This window comes from Entelurus aequoreus, linkage group LG04 (genome assembly GCF_033978785.1).
Source record: "Entelurus aequoreus isolate RoL-2023_Sb linkage group LG04, RoL_Eaeq_v1.1, whole genome shotgun sequence".
NCBI lineage: Eukaryota > Metazoa > Chordata > Actinopteri > Syngnathiformes > Syngnathidae > Entelurus > Entelurus aequoreus.
Window position 1 is genome coordinate 19,536,313 of NC_084734.1, and position 12,828 is coordinate 19,549,140.

Sequence of the window (12,828 nt, forward strand, 5' to 3'; positions counted from 1 at the left end):
ATAGGGACTCCTGATGACGTTTTGAGACATCTCCTACAACTACAGCACCAGAATTGTGCTGCTGAAGCAAGTCCGTTTTTTAGAATTTTTTTTTGTAAAAAAAAAGTTTTCCCAAAAAAAGCATTTTATGCCATTTTTAGGTTTTGTAGGGACTCCTGATGACGTTTTGAGACATCTCCTACAACTACAGCACCAGAATTGTACTGCTGAAGCAAGTCCGTTTTTTGGCATTTTTACGACAGGGTCCCCCCTTACGACATTTTAGCAAAAAATGTTTTTCTTAAAAAATGCATTTTCTTACATTTTCTTACATTTACGGGTTTAGTCGGGACTCCTGATGACGTTTTGAGACATCTCCTACAACTACAGCACCAGAATTGTGCTGCTGAAGAAAGTCCGCTTTTTAGAATTTTTTTTTGTAAAAAAAAAGTTTTCCCAAAAAAAGCATTTTATGCCATTTTTAGGTTTTGTAGGGACTACTGATGACGTTTTGAGACATCTCCTACAAATACAGCACCAGAATTGTGCTGCTGAAGCAAGTCAGTTTTTTGGAATTTTTACGACAGGGTCCCCCCTTACGACATTTTAACAAAAAATGTTTTTCTTAAAAAATGCATTTTCTTACATTTTCTTACATTTACGGGTTTAGTCGGGACTCCTGATGACGTTTTGAGACATCTCCTACAACTACAGCACCAGAATTGTGCTGCTGAAGCAAGTCTGTTTTTTGAATTTTTTTTTGTAAAAAAAAAGTTTTCCCAAAAAAAGCATTTTATGCCATTTTTAGGTTTTGTAGGGACTCCTGATGACGTTTTGAGACATCTCCTACAACTACAGCACCAGAATTGTTCTGCTGAAGCAAGTCAGTTTTTTGGCAGTTTTACGACAGGGTCCCCCCTTACGACATTTTAGCAAAAATTGTTTTTCTTAAAAAATGCATTTTCTTACATTTTCTTACATTTACGGGTTTAGTCGGGACTCCTGATGACGTTTTGAGACATCTCCTACAACTACAGCACCAGAATTGTGCTGCTGAAGCAAGTCTGTTTTTTGAATTTTTTTTTGTAAAAAAAAAGTTTTCCCAAAAAAAGCATTTTATGCCATTTTTAGGTTTTGTAGGGACTCCTGATGACGTTTTAAGACATCTCCTACAACTACAGCACCAGAATTGTGCTGCTGAAGCAAGTCAATTTTTTGGAATTTTTACGACAGGGTCCCCCCTTACGACATTTTAGCAAAAAATGTTTTTCGTAAAAAATGCATTTTCTTACATTTTCTTACATTTACGGGTTTAGTCGGGACTCCTGATGACGTTTTGAGACATCTCCTACAACTACAGCACCAGAATTGTGCTGCTGAAGAAAGTCCGTTTTTTAGAATTTTTTTTTGTAAAAAAAAAGTTTTCCCAAAAAAAGCATTTTATGCCATTTTTAGGTTTTATAGGGACTCCTGATGACGTTTTGAGACATCTCCTACAACTACAGCACCAGAATTGTGCTGCTGAAGCAAGTCCGTTTTTTAGAATTTTTTTTTGTAAAAAAAAAGTTTTCCCAAAAAAAGCATTTTATGCCATTTTTAGGTTTTGTAGGGACTCCTGATGACGTTTTGAGACATCTCCTACAACTACAGCACCAGAATTGTACTGCTGAAGCAAGTCCGTTTTTTGGCATTTTTACGACAGGGTCCCCCCTTACGACATTTTAGCAAAAAATGTTTTTCTTAAAAAATGCATTTTCTTACATTTTCTTACATTTACGGGTTTAGTCGGGACTCCTGATGACGTTTTGAGACATCTCCTACAACTACAGCACCAGAATTGTGCTGCTGAAGAAAGTCCGTTTTTTAGAATTTTTTTTTGTAAAAAAAAAGTTTTCCCAAAAAAAGCATTTTATGCCATTTTTAGGTTTTATAGGGACTCCTGATGACGTTTTGAGACATCTCCTACAACTACAGCACCAGAATTGTACTGCTGAAGCAAGTCAGTTTTTTGGCATTTTTACGACAGGGTCCCCCCTTACGACATTTTAGCAAAAAATGTTTTTCTTAAAAAATGCATTTTCTTACATTTTCTTACATTTACGGGTTTAGTCGGGACTCCTGATGACGTTTTGAGACATCTCCTACAACTACAGCACCAGAATTGTGCTGCTGAAGCAAGTCTGTTTTTTGAATTTTTTTTTGTAAAAAAAAAGTTTTCCCAAAAAAAGCATTTTATGCCATTTTTAGGTTTTGTAGGGACTCCTGATGACGTTTTAAGACATCTCCTACAACTACAGCACCAGAATTGTGCTGCTGAAGCAAGTCAGTTTTTTGGAATTTTTACGACAGGGTACCCCCTTACGACATTTTAGCAAAAAACGTTTTTCGTAAAAAATGCATTTTCTTACATTTTCTTACATTTACGGGTTTAGTCGGGACTCCTGATGACGTTTTGAGACATCTCCTACAACTACAGCACCAGAATTGTGCTGCTGAAGAAAGTCCGTTTTTTAGAATTTTTTTTTGTAAAAAAAAAGTTTTCCCAAAAAAAGCATTTTATGCCATTTTTAGGTTTTGTAGGGACTACTGATGACGTTTTGAGACATCTCCTACAAATACAGCACCAGAATTGTGCTGCTGAAGCAAGTCAGTTTTTTGGAATTTTTACGACAGGGTCCCCCCTTACGACATTTTAACAAAAAATTTTTTTCTTAAAAAATGCATTTTCTTACATTTTCTTACATTTACGGGTTTAGTCGGGACTCCTGATGACGTTTTGAGACATCTCCTACAACTACAGCACCAGAATTGTGCTGCTGAAGCAAGTCTGTTTTTTGAATTTTTTTTTGTAAAAAAAAAGTTTTCCCAAAAAAAGCATTTTATGCCATTTTTAGGTTTTGTAGGGACTCCTGATGACGTTTTAAGACATCTCCTACAACTACAGCACCAGAATTGTGCTGCTGAAGCAAGTCAGTTTTTTGGAATTTTTACGACAGGGTCCCCCCTTACGACATTTTAGCAAAAAATGTTTTTCGTAAAAAATGCATTTTCTTACATTTTCTTACATTTACGGGTTTAGTCGGGACTCCTGATGACGTTTTGAGACATCTCCTACAACTACAGCACCAGAATTGTGCTGCTGAAGCAAGTCCGTTTTTTGGAATTTTTTTTTGTAAAAAAAAAGTTTTCCCAAAAAAAGCATTTTATGCCATTTTTAGGTTTTGTAGGGACTCCTGATGACGTTTTGAGACATCTCCTACAACTACAGCACCAGAATTGTACTGCTGAAGCAAGTCAGTTTTTTGGCATTTTGACGACAGGGTCCCCCCTTACGACATTTTAGCAAAAAATGTTTTTCGTAAAAAATGCATTTTCTTACATTTTCTTACATTTACGGGTTTAGTCGGGACTCCTGATGACGTTTTGAGACATCTCCTACAACTACAGCACCAGAATTGTGCTGCTGAAGCAAGTCTGTTTTTTGAATTTTTTTTTGTAAAAAAAAAGTTTTCCCAAAAAAAGCATTTTATGCCATTTTTAGGTTTTGTAGGGACTCCTGATGACGTTTTGAGACATCTCCTACAACTACAGCACCAGAATTGTGCTGCTGAAGCAAGTCTGTTTTTTGAATTTTTTTTTGTAAAAAAAAAGTTTACCAAAAAAAGCATTTTATGCCATTTTTAGGTTTTGTAGGGACTCCTGATGACGTTTTAAGACATCTCCTACAACTACAGCACCAGAATTGTGCTGCTGAAGCAAGTCAGTTTTTTGGAATTTTTACGACAGGGTCCCCCCTTACGACATTTTAGCAAAAAATGTTTTTCGTAAAAAATGCATTTTCTTACATTTTCTTACATTTACGGGTTTAGTCGGGACTCCTGATGACGTTTTGAGACATCTCCTACAACTACAGCACCAGAATTGTGCTGCTGAAGCAAGTCAGTTTTTTGGAATTTTTACGACAGGGTCCCCCCTTACGACATTTTAGCAAAAAATGTTTTTCGTAAAAAATGCATTTTCTTACATTTACGGGTTTAGTCGGGACTCCTGATGACGTTTTGAGACATCTCCTACAACTACAGCACCAGAATTGTACTGCTGAAGCAAGTCAGTTTTTTGGCATTTTTACGACAGGGTCCCCCCTTACGACATTTTAGCAAAAAATGTTTTTCTTAAAAAATGCATTTTCTTACATTTACGGGTTTAGTCGGGACTCCTGATGACGTTTTGAGACATCTCCTACAACTACAGCACCAGAATTGTGCTGCTGAAGCAAGTCCGTTTTTTAGAATTTTTTTTTGTAAAAAAAAAGTTTTCCCAAAAAAAGCATTTTATGCCATTTTTAGGTTTTGTAGGGACTCCTGATGACGTTTTGAGACATCTCCTACAACTACAGCACCAGAATTGTACTGCTGAAGAAAGTCCGTTTTTTGGCATTTTTACGACAGGGTCCCCCCTTACGACATTTTAGCAAAAAATGTTTTTCGTAAAAAATGCATTTTCTTACATTTTCTTACATTTACGGGTTTAGTCGGGACTCCTGATGACGTTTTGAGACATCTCCTACAACTACAGCACCAGAATTGTGCTGCTGAAGCAAGTCTGTTTTTTGAATTTTTTTTTGTAAAAAAAAAGTTTACCAAAAAAAGCATTTTATGCCATTTTTAGGTTTTGTAGGGACTCCTGATGACGTTTTGAGACATCTACTACAACTACAGCACCAGAATTGTACTGCTGAAGCAAGTCCGTTTTTTGGCATTTTTAGGACAGGGTCCCCCCTTACGACATTTTAGCAAAAAATGTTTTTCTTAAAAAATGCATTTTCTTACATTTTCTTACATTTACGGGTTTAGTCGGGACTCCTGATGACGTTTTGAGACATCTCCTACAACTACAGCACCAGAATTGTGCTGCTGAAGCAAGTCAGTTTTTTGGAATTTTTACGACAGGGTCCCCCCTTACGACATTTTAACAAAAAATTTTTTTCTTAAAAAATGCATTTTCTTACATTTTCTTACATTTACGGGTTTAGTCGGGACTCCTGATGACGTTTTGAGACATCTCCTACAACTACAGCACCAGAATTGTGCTGCTGAAGCAAGTCTGTTTTTTGAATTTTTTTTTGTAAAAAAAAAGTTTTCCCAAAAAAAGCATTTTATGCCATTTTTAGGTTTTGTAGGGACTCCTGATGACGTTTTAAGACATCTCCTACAACTACAGCACCAGAATTGTGCTGCTGAAGCAAGTCAGTTTTTTGGAATTTTTACGACAGGGTACCCCCTTACGACATTTTAGCAAAAAACGTTTTTCGTAAAAAATGCATTTTCTTACATTTTCTTACATTTACGGGTTTAGTCGGGACTCCTGATGACGTTTTGAGACATCTCCTACAACTACAGCACCAGAATTGTACTGCTGAAGCAAGTCGGTTTTTTGGCATTTTTACGACAGGGTCCCCCCTTACGACATTTTAGCAAAAAATGTTTTTCTTAAAAAATGCATTTTCTTACATTTTCTTACATTTACGGGTTTAGTCGGGACTCCTGATGACGTTTTGAGACATCTCCTACAACTACAGCACCAGAATTGTGCTGCTGAAGAAAGTCCGTTTTTTAGAATTTTTTTTTGTAAAAAAAAAGTTTTCCCAAAAAAAGCATTTTATGCCATTTTTAGGTTTTATAGGGACTCCTGATGACGTTTTGAGACATCTCCTACAACTACAGCACCAGAATTGTGCTGCTGAAGCAAGTCCGTTTTTTAGAATTTTTTTTTGTAAAAAAAAAGTTTTCCCAAAAAAAGCATTTTATGCCATTTTTAGGTTTTGTAGGGACTCCTGATGACGTTTTGAGACATCTCCTACAACTACAGCACCAGAATTGTACTGCTGAAGCAAGTCCGTTTTTTGGCATTTTTACGACAGGGTCCCCCCTTACGACATTTTAGCAAAAAATGTTTTTCTTAAAAAATGCATTTTCTTACATTTTCTTACATTTACGGGTTTAGTCGGGACTCCTGATGACGTTTTGAGACATCTCCTACAACTACAGCACCAGAATTGTGCTGCTGAAGAAAGTCCGTTTTTTAGAATTTTTTTTTGTAAAAAAAAAGTTTTCCCAAAAAAAGCATTTTATGCCATTTTTAGGTTTTATAGGGACTCCTGATGACGTTTTGAGACATCTCCTACAACTACAGCACCAGAATTGTACTGCTGAAGCAAGTCAGTTTTTTGGCATTTTTACGACAGGGTCCCCCCTTACGACATTTTAGCAAAAAATGTTTTTCTTAAAAAATGCATTTTCTTACATTTTCTTACATTTACGGGTTTAGTCGGGACTCCTGATGACGTTTTGAGACATCTCCTACAACTACAGCACCAGAATTGTGCTGCTGAAGCAAGTCTGTTTTTTGAATTTTTTTTTGTAAAAAAAAAGTTTTCCCAAAAAAAGCATTTTATGCCATTTTTAGGTTTTGTAGGGACTCCTGATGACGTTTTAAGACATCTCCTACAACTACAGCACCAGAATTGTGCTGCTGAAGCAAGTCAGTTTTTTGGAATTTTTACGACAGGGTACCCCCTTACGACATTTTAGCAAAAAACGTTTTTCGTAAAAAATGCATTTTCTTACATTTTCTTACATTTACGGGTTTAGTCGGGACTCCTGATGACGTTTTGAGACATCTCCTACAACTACAGCACCAGAATTGTGCTGCTGAAGAAAGTCCGTTTTTTAGAATTTTTTTTTGTAAAAAAAAAGTTTTCCCAAAAAAAGCATTTTATGCCATTTTTAGGTTTTGTAGGGACTACTGATGACGTTTTGAGACATCTCCTACAAATACAGCACCAGAATTGTGCTGCTGAAGCAAGTCAGTTTTTTGGAATTTTTACGACAGGGTCCCCCCTTACGACATTTTAACAAAAAAATTTTTTCTTAAAAAATGCATTTTCTTACATTTTCTTACATTTACGGGTTTAGTCGGGACTCCTGATGACGTTTTGAGACATCTCCTACAACTACAGCACCAGAATTGTGCTGCTGAAGCAAGTCTGTTTTTTGAATTTTTTTTTGTAAAAAAAAAGTTTTCCCAAAAAAAGCATTTTATGCCATTTTTAGGTTTTGTAGGGACTCCTGATGACGTTTTAAGACATCTCCTACAACTACAGCACCAGAATTGTGCTGCTGAAGCAAGTCAGTTTTTTGGAATTTTTACGACAGGGTCCCCCCTTACGACATTTTAGCAAAAAATGTTTTTCGTAAAAAATGCATTTTCTTACATTTTCTTACATTTACGGGTTTAGTCGGGACTCCTGATGACGTTTTGAGACATCTCCTACAACTACAGCACCAGAATTGTACTGCTGAAGCAAGTCGGTTTTTTGGCATTTTTACGACAGGGTCCCCCCTTACGACATTTTAGCAAAAAATGCTTTTCTTAAAAAATGCATTTTCTTACATTTTCTTACATTTACGGGTTTAGTCGGGACTCCTGATGACGTTTTGAGACATCTCCTACAACTACAGCACCAGAATTGTGCTGCTGAAGCAAGTCTGTTTTTTGAATTTTTTTTTGTAAAAAAAAAGTTTTCCCAAAAAAAGCATTTTATGCCATTTTTAGGTTTTGTAGGGACTCCTGATGACGTTTTGAGACATCTCCTACAACTACAGCACCAGAATTGTACTGCTGAAGCAAGTCAGTTTTTTGGCATTTTTACGACAGGGTCCCCCCTTACGACATTTTAGCAAAAATTGTTTTTCTTAAAAAATGCATTTTCTTACATTTTCTTACATTTACGGGTTTAGTCGGGACTCCTGATGACGTTTTGAGACATCTCCTACAACTACAGCACCAGAATTGTGCTGCTGAAGCAAGTCCGTTTTTTAGAATTTTTTTTTGTAAAAAAAAAGTTTTCCCAAAAAAAGCATTTTATGCCATTTTTAGGTTTTGTAGGGACTCCTGATGTCTATCTCCTACAACTACAGCACCAGAATTGTACTGCTGAAGCAAGTCCGTTTTTTGGCATTTTTACGACAGGGTCCCCCCTTACGACATTTTAGCAAAAAATGTTTTTCTTAAAAAATGCATTTTCTTACATTTTCTTACATTCACGGGTTTAGTCGGGACTCCTGATGACGTTTTGAGACATCTCCTACAACTACAGCACCAAAATTGTGCTGCTGAAGAAAGTCCGTTTTTTAGAATTTTTTTTTGTAAAAAAAAAGTTTTCCCAAAAAAAGCATTTTATGCCATTTTTAGGTTTTATAGGGACTCCTGATGACGTTTTGAGACATCTCCTACAACTACAGCACCAGAATTGTACTGCTGAAGCAAGTCAGTTTTTTGGCATTTTTACGACAGGGTCCCCCCTTACGACATTTTAGCAAAAAATGTTTTTCTTAAAAAATGCATTTTCTTACATTTACGGGTTTAGTCGGGACTCCTGATGACGTTTTGAGACATCTCCTACAACTACAGCACCAGAATTGTGCTGCTGAAGCAAGTCTGTTTTTTGAATTTTTTTTTGTAAAAAAAAAGTTTCCCCAAAAAAAGCATTTTATGCCATTTTTAGGTTTTGTAGGGACTCCTGATGACGTTTTAAGACATCTCCTACAACTACAGCACCAGAATTGTGCTGCTGAAGCAAGTCAGTTTTTTGGAATTTTTACGACAGGGTACCCCCTTACGACATTTTAGCAAAAAACGTTTTTCGTAAAAAATGCATTTTCTTACATTTTCTTACATTTACGGGTTTAGTCGGGACTCCTGATGACGTTTTGAGACATCTCCTACAACTACAGCACCAGAATTGTACTGCTGAAGCAAGTCGGTTTTTTGGCATTTTTACGACAGGGTCCCCCCTTACGACATTTTAGCAAAAAATGTTTTTCTTAAAAAATGCATTTTCTTACATTTTCTTACATTTTCTTACATTTACGGGTTTAGTCGGGACTCCTGATGACGTTTTGAGACATCTCCTACAACTACAGCACCAGAATTGTGCTGCTGAAGCAAGTCTGTTTTTTGAATTTTTTTTTGTAAAAAAAAAGTTTTCCCAAAAAAAGCATTTTATGCCATTTTTAGGTTTTGTAGGGACTCCTGATGACGTTTTAAGACATATCCTACAACTACAGCACCAGAATTGTGCTGCTGAAGCAAGTCAGTTTTTTGGAATTTTTACGACAGGGTCCCCCCTTACGACATTTTAGCAAAAAATGTTTTTCGTAAAAAATGCATTTTCTTACATTTTCTTACATTTACGGGTTTAGTCGGGACTCCTGATGACGTTTTGAGACATCTCCTACAACTACAGCACCAGAATTGTGCTGCTGAAGCAAGTCTGTTTTTTGAATTTTTTTTTGTAAAAAAAAAGTTTCCCCAAAAAAAGCATTTTATGCCATTTTTAGGTTTTGTAGGGACTCATGATGACGTTTTAAGACATCTCCTACAACTACAGCACCAGAATTGTGCTGCTGAAGCAAGTCAGTTTTTTGGAATTTTTACGACAGGGTACCCCCTTACGACATTTTAGCAAAAAACGTTTTTCGTAAAAAATGCATTTTCTTACATTTTCTTACATTTACGGGTTTAGTCGGGACTCCTGATGACGTTTTGAGACATCTCCTACAACTACAGCACCAGAATTGTACTGCTGAAGCAAGTCGGTTTTTTGGCATTTTTACGACAGGGTCCCCCCTTACGACATTTTAGCAAAAAATGTTTTTCTTAAAAAATGCATTTTCTTACATTTTCTTACATTTTCTTACATTTACGGGTTTAGTCGGGACTCCTGATGACGTTTTGAGACATCTCCTACAACTACAGCACCAGAATTGTGCTGCTGAAGCAAGTCTGTTTTTTGAATTTTTTTTTGTAAAAAAAAAGTTTTCCCAAAAAAAGCATTTTATGCCATTTTTAGGTTTTGTAGGGACTCCTGATGACGTTTTAAGACATCTCCTACAACTACAGCACCAGAATTGTGCTGCTGAAGCAAGTCAGTTTTTTGGAATTTTTACGACAGGGTCCCCCCTTACGACATTTTAGCAAAAAATGTTTTTCGTAAAAAATGCATTTTCTTACATTTTCTTACATTTACGGGTTTAGTCGGGACTCCTGATGACGTTTTGAGACATCTCCTACAACTACAGCACCAGAATTGTGCTGCTGAAGCAAGTCTGTTTTTTGAATTTTTTTTTGTAAAAAAAAAGTTTCCCCAAAAAAAGCATTTTATGCCATTTTTAGGTTTTGTAGGGACTCCTGATGACGTTTTAAGACATCTCCTACAACTACAGCACCAGAATTGTGCTGCTGAAGCAAGTCAGTTTTTTGGAATTTTTACGACAGGGTACCCCCTTACGACATTTTAGCAAAAAACGTTTTTCGTAAAAAATGCATTTTCTTACATTTTCTTACATTTACGGGTTTAGTCGGGACTCCTGATGACGTTTTGACACATCTCCTACAACTACAGCACCAGAATTGTACTGCTGAAGCAAGTCGTTTTTTTGGCATTTTTACGACAGGGTCCCCCCTTACGACATTTTAGCAAAAAATGTTTTTCTTAAAAAATGCATTTTCTTACATTTTCTTACATTTACGGGTTTAGTCGGGACTCCTGATGACGTTTTGAGACATCTCCTACAACTACAGCACCAGAATTGTGCTGCTCAAACAAGTTCGTTTTTTGAATTTTTTTTTGTAAAAAAAAAGTTTTCCCAAAAAAAGCATTTTATGCCATTTTTAGGTTTTGTAGGGACTCCTGATGACGTTTTAAGACATCTCCTACAACTACAGCACCAGAATTGTACTGCTGAAACAAGTCCGTTTTTTGGCATTTTTTTATGACAGGGTCCCCCCTTACGACATTTTAGCAAAAAATGTTTTTCTTAAAAAATGCATTTTCTTACATTTACGGGTTTAGTCGGGACTCCTGATGACGTTTTGAGACATCTCCTACAACTACAGCACCAGAATTGTGCTGCTGAAGCAAGTCCGTTTTTTTGAATTTTTTTTACGACATTTTGCAAAATATTTTTTTTACGACATTTTGCAAAATATTTTTTTTCCGTAAAATATGCATTTTCTTCTAATTTCTTCCATTTTCGGGTTTAGTCGGGACTCCTGATGACGTTTTGAGACATCTCCTACAACTACAGCACCAGAATTGTACTGCTGAAGCAGGTCAGTTTTTTGGCATTTTTACGACAGGGTCCCCCCTTACGACATTTTAGCAAAAAATGTTTTTCTTAAAAAATGCATTTTCTTACATTTTCTTACATTTACGGGTTTAGTCGGGACTCCTGATGACGTTTTGAGACATCTCCTACAACTACAGCACCAGAATTGTGCTGCTGAAGGAAGTCCGTTTTTTTGGAATTTTTTTTTTGTAAAAAAAAAGTTTTCCCAAAAAAAGCATTTTATGCCATTTTTAGGTTTTGTAGGGACTCCTGATGACGTTTTGAGACATCCCCTACAACTACAGCACCAGAATTGTGCTGCTGAAGGAAGTCCGTTTTTTGGAATTTTTACGACAGGGTCCCCCCTTACGACATTTTGGAAAAAAATGTTTTTCTTAAAAAATACATTTTCTTACATTTACGGGTTTAGTCGGGACTCCTGATGACGTTTTGAGACATCTCCTACAACTACAGCACCAGAATTGTGCTGCTGAAGCAAGTCCGTTTTTTGGAATTTTTACGACAGGGTCCCCCCTTACGACATTTTAGCAAAAAATGTTTTTCTTAAAAAATGCATTTTCTTACATTTTCTTACATTTACGGGTTTAGTCGGGACTCCTGATGACGTTTTGAGACATCTCCTACAACTACAGCACCAGAATTGTGCTGCTCAAACAAGTTCGTTTTTTGAATTTTTTTTTGTAAAAAAAAAGTTTTCCCAAAAAAAGCATTTTATGCCATTTTTAGGTTTTGTAGGGACTCCTGATGACGTTTTGAGACATCTCCTACAACTACAGCACCAGAATTGTGCTGCTGAAGAAAGTCCGTTTTTTGGAAAAAAAATTTGTAAAAAAAAAGTTTTCCCAAAAAAAGCATTTTATGCCATTTTTAGGTTTTGTAGGGACTCCTGATGACGTTTTGAGACATCTTCTACAACTACAGCACCAGAATTGTACTGCTGAAGCAAGTCAGTTTTTTGGCATTTTTACGACAGGGTCCCCCCTTACGACATTTTAGCAAAAAATGTTTTTCTTAAAAAATGCATTTCCTTACATTTTCTTACATTTACGGGTTTAGTCGGGACTCCTGATGACGTTTTGAGACATCTCCTACAACTACAGCACCAGAATTGTGCTGCTGAAGCAAGTCCGTTTTTTAGAAATTTTTTTTGTAAATAAAAAGTTTTCCCAAAAAAAGCATTTTATGCCATTTTTAGGTTTTGTAGGGACTCCTGATGACGTTTTGAGACATCTCCTACAACTACAGCACCAGAATTGTACTGCTGAAGCAAGTCAGTTTTTTGGCATTTTCACGACAGGGTCCCCCCTTACGACATTTTAGCAAAAAATGTTTTTCTTAAAAAATGCATTTTCTTACATTTTCTTACATTTACGGGTTTAGTCGGGACTCCTGATGACGTTTTGAGACATCTCCTACAACTACAGCACCAGAATTGTGCTGCTGAAGCAAGTCTGTTTTTTGAATTTTTTTTTGTAAAAAAAAAGTTTACCAAAAAAAGCATTTTATGCCATTTTTAGGTTTTGTAGGGACTCCTGATGACGTTTTGAGACATCTACTACAACTACAGCACCAGAATTGTACTGCTGAAGCAAGTCCGTTTTTTGGCATTTTTACGACAGGGTCCCCCCTTACGACATTTTAGCAAAAAATGTTTTTC